The following is a 10,966-nucleotide window of genomic DNA, read 5'->3' on the forward strand; positions in this document are numbered from 1 at the left end:
ACTCACCAGACGTTCCTTAATAACCAAAAGTATTAATCTGAGAAGCCTTTTACTTCTTTAAGGATTTGCAAGTAGCCTTTGTACTTGTTTTTTGGGGTTGGGAAATGTCCTACTTCATTATGGTTCTCCATATTCAGGTAAACTGGGGTCGGGTCACTCCACTGCAGTTAAGGTTGCGTTTCTCTGTCTTAGCAGATATCCTAAAGAGGACCTGCATTATAATAGCTCTGCTTTAAACATAATTAAAGGAATCAGTAGCAAGCATCGTTCCTAGTAAGTCAAAGGCACCCGGGAGAGATCACTAATGTCGGAAAGTGCTGACAGACTTGCATGGCACACCTACTTCAAAGAGAATGGCTAATGCAGCTGCCTAAAAGACATTACATAGTTGTTTGTGTGATATTGTAAGAACAATCCTGAATAAAAACAGTTCGTAAGAAATAAAGAGGATATGTTCTATATATTGCTTCCACAGCTTCCAAAAAAAACAACCAAACAAACAAAAAACTAAAGTATATTGGTTCACTCACTTGGCATCTAGCCCTTACTGCCGCAAAGAGTAAGCAGCATTTCTAAGTGTTACTCATACAATTAAGAGTGCTGCACATAATCCAGAGCTGTCTAACTTTACTGCACCTGGAGTGTATACTGGCAATTTAACAGGAGCCTAAAGCTATGTGCTATGTCTAGTTTGCATACACACACCTATTTACATGAATTGTTATAAAAAGAAATTCAAACCATCATGAGAGCTGATTGTTCTTGTGATTTCCCTACAACATTAATGAAAAGCCTGTGAGCAAACAATGTTCTCTTCACCTTGAAATGACAAGAAAAGTGAAAATGCAAGCCAAGCTTTGAGGACTAAACTTACCTTTCAAGGTTCAGTCTGGACCTCCTAAAGCAAAGTTTTCTAAACTCAGATGCCCTCAGATCTCATCTAAAGTGCACTTTCAAATACAGGACAAGGTCTAAAACCAACTATTCCTCTCACTACAAAAAGAGAAATACACCTAATCCTCCAGGCAAAGCTTTGAAAATTTATCGCTTCGTACCTTTGTATTTAAATAATGGCATTTCTCAAAAACCTAAAAACGATTGCGTTTAAGACTGTGTTATTTGCTTGAGGTAACTAGATCACACTACCAATGATATTTTTACTATTCCCTAGGAATTCGCTAGGTAAACTGTTAGGAAGGACAGAAAACTCTGCAAATAGGCAGCATTATCTACCTGCGCAGGACAGAAATGGGAGGTCCTTTGTGCAGCATCTTGTGCAGCTCCAAAGACCAATGTGTATCAATTTTCTGAATGCAGGGATTGATCATAAAACTTTGGTTTTTTGCAGTGGCACAACTTCAGGGAATAATTTAAAATATAAAGTGCTTACTTTTTAAAACCCTCTCTCCTTGTTTTATTCCTGTCCTCTCCCCAAGGAAATAGCTTCAGATAAAATTCTTCCCGAAAAGGTATCTTATTACCTACTGTGGCCTCAGATCAAGCAGATATTTGCATGCTTTAATTTACATCTGCGAAGTTACTTTGGGGTACAAAATAAGAGTTAGATCAAAGTCAGCTTAACCAGTTTTTGACAGACAAGTACACCAACCAACCTTATTGTCCATTTTACATTTGAAATTTATTGTTGATTCCTGATTTTAAAGAAATGAAATTAAATGGTGCATTCATGACAGAACTCTGTCTTTCTCAGATTAAACATATAATTTTAAACATATCTGCTCATTCACATCATGCAATATAATACACTATCTGCAATAATAAGAGCATGCACACAAGGTAGAACAGTGTGGGAATTTCCAGGCCATCAGGTACTCTTGGGTATTGCCTGGTACACACTTCTGGCACACAGCAGCTTGCTGACTGATAAACTGCCTCCCACTGCTTCACATTAACCACAGGTCAAATGTATGTACTGAGGCAGTAACCAGCGCTATGAATTTACACAAACTCAGCCCACAGTAATTGGTTTGTAGACTTACAGCCAAGGTTATGAGTTCCAGAGCTCCCTTCTGTGTTATTTTAATACCCATGTCCTTCCACCTGTTTATATTTGTCCCATGGAATGAAAACATTTTGCACAGCCCTAAGAAAACTTTGCCATGTTTGCCTTTTAAAATTTTGACAATGCTTTGACATAGAATAATAATGCATAACAAATACAACTCTTGCACTATCCACACGGAGATTTGCTAGCATCCTTATTTTTGTGCGCAAATATAATGAGTGACAGTAAAAGCGTACCACCCTTACTTTACGATGTTGTTCTCTAAAATTTAAGCCAACAATAAACCCATAATACTGACAACTGGGATTGCTATACAACTTTGTAAAGAGTGGCATTTAAACACAAGTACATGTCAGCAACTTTGAGGATCTGTAATTCTTAACCTTGAATCACTCACCTGAGCTCAAAGATTAATACCTAACCTATGTATCAGAGTTCATAACATTTGATATTAGTCTGTGTATGAGTATCAGAAAAATTCTATTCTTACACCAGAAGATAGAAGTTCTGCAGCCTAAAGCATATTTTATTTTACCATATCTTTTAAATTTGATTTTTGCCCTTCTTTTTATTCTTTCATGCACCCTTTGCATAATTCCTCTTTACCTTCTACTTTGCCTTCACTTTCTGCTTTTTTTCCCAGCAGTATTTTTCTTCTTTCTTTTTTTCAGCAGCTTGTGCTCTGTCCCTCTCATCCACATCTGTATTTAAGCGTCTCCCTTAACAGTCCTGAAGCAGTCAAGATGGAATTAAGATTTAGAGCTAACATTGTCCAAATGGATTTCAGATGAGGCAAAACATTTTTTCCATCACTAAGAGCAACACTGACTAGAATATACATACAATTAAGGAATCTTGACAATAAAGTAAATAAATAAATAAAGCTTATTTCCTTTGTGTAAAAGTCCTCCTTGCACTAGATTACACTTTTATAAGTGATTATTGAGATGATAAATATACTACAATTTTAAGGAGACTTCATCTAAAACTAGCTGCTCTTGTTCATGTGTGTCATTTTATTTACCCATGCGATAGTTAAAATTTTTCCTCCTTGCTTTACTTTACTGAACAAGGTATGGCATTACATTATCTTAAACCTGTTTGCACTTGTATGTAATTTAAGATGCAAGTTTATGTTTCATTTTTTGGTCTGATGCCAGCAACATTTCTTTCTTGGGACGCTAAACCAAGATGATAGATCTCCAGGGAGTTCCATGTGAAATACCATTATTTAGAAAAATATTTAATTCTTTTGACAAATAAAGGGCATTGAGCAAGCATGGATCTAAAACTAAAACCTATGTTTATCAAAGTATGACCTGCTGCATGAATAGCAAACTAAACTGATTAATAACCATTTCTGGATTCTCAGTATCCTACACATCAGAAACACACAGAAATGTAAATACATCGACTTCATCTGCAAATTTGGACACTGGAATGTTTTAATTCGGTACTCAAATATGAAGTAAGATGTTTCTTGTCAGGCAAGCTCTTTTGAGTTTTTTGGAGGAGTTAAACACTATCATAGTTCTTTTAGGGGAGACTTAAGTGAAAATTGTGATTAAAAAAAGCCACGGTCATGCAGACCTAGTTTTACAGGATGCCAAATGAAGTTTTGGAGCCCCGAGGAACCTTCCAGTCAAATGGATTTCATGTTGTCATTATGTGCTGTGCTATCATCAGACTAAACAGTTTGATGCACCAGAAGAATACGTATCTAAGGTAGATCTTCGATCTAAATCCAGACCATACACACACAGTTTTGATATCTATCTGACAAAGTATGTAATGGTTTGGGTTGAAAGCCTGAAGACTAATTTTACAAAGAGAGTGAAACCAAATAAAAAAATTTTCATTGTCCAACTATTTTTAGAGCAATAAAGCTGCATTTGGAATTGTTCTTCAGATTTTTTTTTTCATTTAAAAGAGCATAAAACATTCTCAACACAACTTTGCTCAAATGCATCCGTCTACCTCCACTGAAATTCCCCAATATCTCTCTTACACACACAAAGCTTATATAATCCCCCCTTCTCAAAACAGAAGTTCAGCATTAACCATCAAACACTGTATTGCTCTTAGATGTGAGAGCAGGGCAAAAAGAAGATCTTAATTGGAAAAAGATCTAAATCAGAAAAATTTAAAGTCAGAATCATCAGTAAATAAAATTTGCTTCAGGAGAAGGAAGGCTTTTTACACTTATCTAAATAACAGTCTATTACAGATATATATACATTCAGGGAATTGCCTTTTAGTACTCTGCAACTGCTTTCTGTGGGATTCATTGCTAAGTATTCATACCATTTATTTGAGGGCTATTTTAACATCAGATAAACTTATGACACCAATCTTTCTACACTGACTTAGGCTTTTAACTTTGGACTTCTGAATGACAGCTACACATCTAAAGTTGCCAATATGAACATCCCCTCACTGTGTTTTGTGCTCTAGAAACCACCAGAAAACAGTCAGAGGAACAGTATCTATGTAGAAAGACCTACCACATACTTCAAAGAACTGTTTTGCAGGGGCAACAGTTTATTCACAAAATTTACTGTTGAGTAACAAGCAAAAGAGGATTAAATATTAGAAGCATAGCATGTTACTAAGCTGCAAAAAGAAAATCACCTAAAACAGGCGTACCTGCAAGGAAAATTCGATACAGGAGATAGGCATTGTTGACTCCTGCTGCTGTGTTATTTCTAAATGTTCCTCTCCCAAAGGTAACAGACATATATTCAAGATGGTGGCAGGCAGAGATTTGAAATCAGCTGTACTTTCATCACCTTTTATCCTACTCACCTAGTTTTCACCCAAAGTCAATTTTTCCCTCAAGCGAATTGGTTCTGCCCTAGAAAGCATACTGTATAAAGCCTTTTCCAAAAAAAGATATATCAGTCCATAAGCATGAGCCAAATCAGAAGGCAAAAAGAAGAAAAAAAAAAAAAAAAAAGCATCTCACAATCCCAAATCACGTTAGCACTCCTGAACTAATGCCAGGGTTATGACATATTTCAGAAAGCATACATAAAATTCTTTCGATATTTAAAAAAAGAAAGTGTCAAATGTGCTGAAAGCAACAGTCATTTTATTTTTCTCATGTTACTACTTGTCTATATCATTGTCACTTCATTGTGTCATTTTGATACATGAGAAGCGTAATAAGTTTAAATGAAGAGTTTAGTTTCTTGTAGACAAGACAATGACTTTCTTGGAAAGAATTTATTCCAGGAAAGATGCTTTGATGTTGACTTCAGTTCTGCAATTTCTAATCTGTCCTTTCCGTTCTGCCTCACTTGGGGGGGGGGGGGAGGGGGGGGTATGGGGAAAAGAAAAGAAAAAGGTTGTCTTTGAAGAACTAGATGAGTGTGTGGACAAAACTACCAAGAAAAATAAATAAATCTGAAATAAAATAGATACAAAGAAATTCTTTAAATTATTAGTGAAAGCAAGTAGCAGAAACTGTAAGAACTCTGCAGCTGAAGCTAACTGACAATTAATATTGGAGTTATGGTTACTATGGAAACCATAGCTCTCTTAACTTGTTCTTTTAACAAATTTAGTTTTGCACTGAATATTCTTTTATGCTTAGCAGCTTAAAAACTTAAGCATCTCTATAGGTACAGGTAGAGCACCCAGGAGCACAGAAGGGTTCTTTGAAAATACTATATGCTCAGCATGGACACACATTAGAGATTAGACTCATTACACACATTTTTACCTTCTCGTGGTTTTACAATGTTAAAATGTTTTAAAAGCTAGCACTTCACATCTCTTTTTAAACATTCACTGCATACTTCCAGCTACTTGAAAGTCCCCTGTAATTTGCTCTCTCTAAAAATTGCCAGATTTCAGGACCCAAACCTCTGACAGAGCAGCACATACCTCCATCTATCTGCAAGGCTGTCCTTGAAATCCATGAGCAATGCAAAGCTTTCTCCGCATGGAAGTTAGGCAAACCGCTCAGGTTTGTCCAGACCAAGCCTGGAACAGAAACCAGGTCTTTTGCATGACTGCATCACGCATTACTAAAAGGTTATCCTGTGACCTTTATTCTCCTTCACAAAACATTGCTGAGAATATTTATTTTGATTAGTATTTTTGGTTTGGGTTTTGCTTTTGGTTTTGGCCTGTTGTTATTTAAACATTTTTTAGGTAATCATGCTCCTGTATTCACCAGTGCTCGTTTGCACTGTCGAGTAAGAAGGAGTTATTGTACTACATCTTGGTGGAGCTACAAATGTTAGAGTTATCTTAGCCCGAAAAATGAATTGAATAGACAAACAGAGCAACTGCTATGCTCCCTGGATGATTTACAAAATAACCTGCAGAAGTCCAGAAAAATGTTGCAGCTTGAGCCAATGAAACTAGTTAATTTGTGTGCGTGTGTGTGTGCACGTGTGATTGTTTCTTTTCACTACGATTTTCCAAGAGCAGCTTGGGGAATCTACACTTTAGGGAGCTGAAGTGGGCACATGCTGACAAGGAATGCTTGAATGGAATGAAGTTATGCTAATCATAAGGCTATGAAACATGTACTGCACTGCTGGAAACAGCGATCAGAGCACTGCTGGTACTGATTTGAGTGCAGAGACAAAAAAAATTAGGCATGATTCAGAAAATTCCTTGAATATTTCACATTGTGCAGTCTCATGAAGAAACAATATTTGCCACAGCTGTTATAGTTTTAAAATTTCCTCATTTAAATAAATTACCCAAATAGTATCCTAGGGCTCTACTACTAATTACAGAAACCTTTCAGGAGTTTTCAAAGGCCATTTTAAAGGATTTTAGATTTGTTTCTATTGCTGACCTTTGCAGAGTCATACTATAGCCAGGGTTACGATCTGCATATCATTGCAACTTTGCATTCAGACAAACAAATCTGAATCAAAGGTTTTGTCCACAAGAACATAATAGTTAAAAGGAATTCTTAAAATATATATATATATAGACAGCTTTTTTTCAGCATTGCAAAAACACCAATGTTTTCCAAGAGCTGCACTATGTCTAGACATGTAACTACCTGCTACAATCATAAACACATGACCTTAAAAGTTCATGCTACATATGTAATTTCTTTATATTAGCTTACATTAAGGAGAGATTCCTGAGCTGAAGAAACTAATCTAGCTTTAAAAAGTTGCAATGCTGCACCAGAAGCTGTTTGGATTCTTACCACTGCGTAGCTAGATGAGTTCTAATCTTGCCATCAATTATGAAAGATTCTTATGACAACTTTGATTTTACAAAATTGGGTTATCTTCCAGCCTGTGGACATTTTCCCATTGCATTCTGGGTTAATCCATGTGCATGGCTCACTTCTGTCAGAATGACAAAAGATAATTGATTTCATTTCATGGTGTATTCTTATCAATGCTCTCCTCCACTCTTAGCCAGTCTTTGACTGATAGGGTGTTAGAGGAAAGGTCCATTAATTGATCTGTAAATAATTACAGCTAAGTCTTCACTTTTGACTACCTATCAATAAAGGCCTATCCTTTTTTCACTGGTGAATGCTTTCAAATCAGCTTCAGTGTCCAACTCTCAGCCACAAAATTCATTAAAATCATTACATACTTTTAGAGTAGCACCCACTGGTCATGGCAGAGGTAAGAGTCTGTCAGCATTTCTGTTATAGCACTTACGAGGATGGATTAGAGAGGAGGAGGAGGAGGAGGAGGAAGAAGAAGAAGAAGAAGAAGAAGAAGAAGAAGAAGAAGAAGAAGAAGAAAAGCCCATGCTTGGGAAGAACCCAAAGGCAAATCAATCATTTCTTAAAGTGGGATTTAATTTTCAGACCTTGTGAAATTTCATCAGGAATGCAGAGAAAAGAGTACATGCATTACTCAGTGTAGTACTCCTAAAGGTACAAAGTCTATGTGATCACTATGTATGCACACATGTGTGTCTTGATGTGCACAGGCGTCTATCTGCCTATGTGCATACCTGCTCTGAGTAATTTTTCAACCTGTTGGCTAATTTCAGCCAAGTTTGACAGAGGACTACAGGTCTCAAAAATAATACATTCCTATAGATTTTGTGAAAATATGCAGCTGGGTAGAGACAAGGGAGACCTATTTAGTGCCATGATGGAGCAGAAAGCTTCAGAATGAACTGGCTCATTAATAGACACTGGAGAATTACATATACAGAGAGAGGGAGACTGAAAGGAACAGACAAGGAGGTTGGTGAGGCAGACACACACACACATCATTTTGGGGGTCTCCCAACTGAGGGAAAAAGTACCAAGCAGAACCCATGTGTCAGCTGGCAGCCATTCTCCAAAACACAGGCCTCATTGGTTTTAATGGTTCCGGATTTAATGTTTSCATCTTCTCTTTAGCACCCTGTGCAGACTACAAAACCTAGCACACAAATTTGAGTCTTCAAGAGGAAAATACAAACTCAAGTCTGAAAAGCAGCTATAATGACTAGGCAACCATTTCATAGGCTTTTAATGGAAGTAAAACTGTAATGGAAACATACTGCAGTTGTCACACCCTCAGAGCACATATACCATTAATCCAAGCAACCACACTGTATTTTGAGAAAGCATTTTAAATAGTCAGCACAATGCAAAACAAGTTATATTTAATTTCTTGTACATAAGGCCAACAAAAAATATATGGAATGGTATTGGGGAACTGTCTGTTCGGCATTATAAAACAATTGACCAGAAAGCTGCTTTGTTGCCGCCTTCCAGTGAGAGCCACCTGTTTCACCTTCACATAAGCTCTCCACCTGCTTCCAACAATGGAAGAAAAGAGATGAATTCCTACATGAACTGTGCAACAGTTTATGACCCAAGTACCCTTTCTATAAAATTAATATCTGTGCCATTTGTCAATTCATACTTTRCACCTGACAAATATCCATAAGCCAATCATTTCCACCTGCCCTCACTACAAACTTTCTGTAAAGCACTCAAGCTGCAAATGCACCTGACTTTAAAAGGTGTTCAGCAGCACACCAGCAGGTCTGCCCACAAAACATGGAAATAGCAAAAGGTTGGGGGTTATGCTGTCTCTCCGGTGACATTTCTCATGAAATGTCCAGCCAATGCGCATTGAGCACCCACATGCTGAGCCATTTCAGTTACATTCTCTCTTGCTCATAAAGAAAAGGTACAAGTCACAGTGACATTCAGTGCGTTTGCCCTATACCTTTTAAATTGGAATTAGTTTAGGAGAGAGGCAAAAAAACCCTCATACTCATACTGGAAAGACCTTGAAAGTTCAGACTTCCAATACCATGAATCCAGGCAAGGCCATTGATGGGGCAGTAAAATTATGGCTTTAAGCAAGAGATACTTCTCCAAGTCTCTCAGACATGACCAACTCTCTACATCTGGCCCTCGCCCATTCAGCTGCAGTGGTACCTATAGACACCATTTGCCTAAAAGAAGAGGTCAGGAAAGACCGGGAGCGAGCCAAGCAAGGAGGCAGCCAGAAGGCCGCAGTGTGGCCATGTTGCACATCCCTCTGCACCCTTGCCCCAGACTGGCCTTGCTAAGTTGTCCCAGCATGGCTGCACGCACGCACTCAAGGTCATCAAGGGCAGAGACAGGAAAAGAGCCCGGCAAGGCCATTGAGTGGCAACGGTGTGGTCACTCCCTATTGGGACTTGGGAACTGGCTCCGAGTACCTTGGGGAGCACAGGGTTTGTGAGAGGACCACTGCTACTGCAGCACCCCATGGCTTTCTGCCATTGGGATGGCAAAAATCTGGTTTTGTCTTGGAGCAAGAAATTGCTAGCCTTGCAGTAGCTGGAGCCATTTCCATGCTGGTCTTTGAAACTGCTTCCAGCCAGCCTCCTCCTGTAGCAAAGGCTAGACCTCTTCCATGAAAGCTGGAGAGAAGATCTGGGAAATGGTTCATGTATTAAATGGCTTTATTTCATCTGAAACATAAATAATCTCTTGGTCTGTCCCATCTGACACATCAGCCCTACACACAGCAGGTTCTCTGAGGGAAATTTTATCAAGGAACAGCAATATCACCTTCTGCTTATGAAGCAGATGAACCTCATATGTAAAGGATATTTTGACCTCGGCTCAATCACAGCATGATTCTTGGATATTCTTAAGGACTTAATGGGAGACCAAGATACAACTTCGATAAACATGTTGCAAGGAAATAAAAGCTGGCAACACATTTCAATTAAAACATCTTTAACCTAAGAACCTGTCTTTAAGCCACTCAAAGAAGCCTCTAAAATCTGATAATCACTTAATAATATTTCACACTTACTGCTCAATGTGAACCTCAGCTATAGTTTTCATAAACTGTGGCGCCATTCTTGTTCCAGATGGCACACAAAATAATTTATAAATGACAAAGTTCAGCAGGTTTATAGCAGCTGTTCAATTCCTGCACTATGGCCACCCACTTCAGCATAACCAAGAGCTTTCAATCAACCTCTGCCTCTCGCAGGGCCTTCAAACAGCACCAGACCATGTGTTCCATATGTTCTCAGAAAATAGCCAGCCAAATAGGGAAGATTAGTAATCCAAGCAACCCTGCAGTGCACCCAGTCCACTGCTTTTTTTTTGTTTTTTTAATACATGAACCTAGGTGAGAACAAGCAGAAAGATATTTGATATTTCAGAGTTTGAAAACAGGTTTGTTAAAAAATACAATTCCTACAAAACAATTGAAGTTTTAGCTCAAATGCCCAATATAATCTTCTCAGCAAGAGCATACTGCAAATGCAAATGCAACATCTCTCAGGGTCAGAAAGGTTCCTTTGACTGTTGTACTTCAATGTGTATTAAGTGTTAGAAGAAACCGAGTATGCCAAAAAAGGCACTGTTCTTTCTCTTGCCTTCCCGGTGCTTACTTTGACTCTACATTTTTTGTTTCCCTTCAGAACCTTCCCATCCTGTTTTGGTCTTTGGGGCACAGAGACAAAAGGAAGAGGAAGTGCTGCATGGTC

Source organism: Apteryx rowi, unplaced genomic scaffold (assembly GCF_003343035.1).
Source record: "Apteryx rowi isolate R43461 unplaced genomic scaffold, aptRow1 scaffold_777, whole genome shotgun sequence".
NCBI lineage: Eukaryota > Metazoa > Chordata > Aves > Apterygiformes > Apterygidae > Apteryx > Apteryx rowi.